The sequence below is a fragment of the Lygodium microphyllum genome, chromosome 22 (assembly GCF_053477565.2).
Source record: "Lygodium microphyllum isolate KBCC chromosome 22, Lygodium_microphyllum_v1.1.10, whole genome shotgun sequence".
In the NCBI taxonomy this organism is placed as follows: domain Eukaryota; kingdom Viridiplantae; phylum Streptophyta; class Polypodiopsida; order Schizaeales; family Lygodiaceae; genus Lygodium; species Lygodium microphyllum.
Genome location: NC_141156.1, coordinates 353,289 through 354,348, shown reverse-complemented (window position 1 = coordinate 354,348; position 1,060 = coordinate 353,289).

The following is a 1,060-nucleotide window of genomic DNA, read 5'->3' as shown; positions in this document are numbered from 1 at the left end:
ATTGCATAGTTGGGTTTGTTCTTCTTAGAAGTTATTGTCCTTAAAACTCTTCTCAAGTAATTCAATCACTTTCATCTTGTCTCAACAATCATGGCAACTTGAGATCTAAAGTACTTAAATAATCAATCATGCAAACAAGGGATTCTTAAACAAGCCATCCCATTGCCATGCTCCCCTTTGATCAAGCTCATTGACATACAAATCCCTTCATTGTTTTCATGAACCAATCAAGAAAGAACATCCATCAAGCATGCACTCCCTTGACATTGTGACCTCATCAACCAAATGAATAAGAAGATGAAATTGGATGGTTAAAAAACTTGAAGGAAGAAATATCTTAGCCAAGGTGACTACCTCAATAGTAATTTGCTTTGCTATTTCTATTGTGTTCACAACAATTTCTTTCTTTGATATTTAATGAACAATTTCACTAATCTTATATAAAATAGTTTGATTATTCTTTTTAGACCATCTTTGATTGCTATTGGTAACACAAATTTTAAGCACTTATGCCAATAGTTTGACTATTAACTAGCTAGATTTTCAGCAAACATGAATGCTCCTTCTAAAAAATGAATGTAGCCTATAGGCGTGAAAAACTCTTGAATACTTATTGTCACATGTCCATAATCTTTTTTGGTCAAGACCCAAGGAGCTTTAGGAAGCACCACCCTTCCACTATTACCAATCCTTGCCCACAAATTTGGCATGCAATGTGCTTTTTGAAGATCATTTCTTTGTCTCTTAGTTTTTTTTGCATTATTAATGGTTTTCCAAAGCTTTTTGGAAATATTCCTAAAAATATGCACAAGATCTAATAGATGACTAATCAATAAATCACCCCAGTAGGGGAGTGAGTGGAAATTAGAAAGGTGCTTTATTAAAGGGTAAATTATATATGAAGATTCATCCAATTTTTTTTCCCAATCACTTGCTTTGAGTGGTTTGGGCACTCTTTCCAAGAACCCTTGTTGCATGTCATGATCATTAGGGAGATAATTTTTGTGACCCTTACACAACTTTTTTTGATGAATTTGGATGCCAACATTGTATGGTAGAC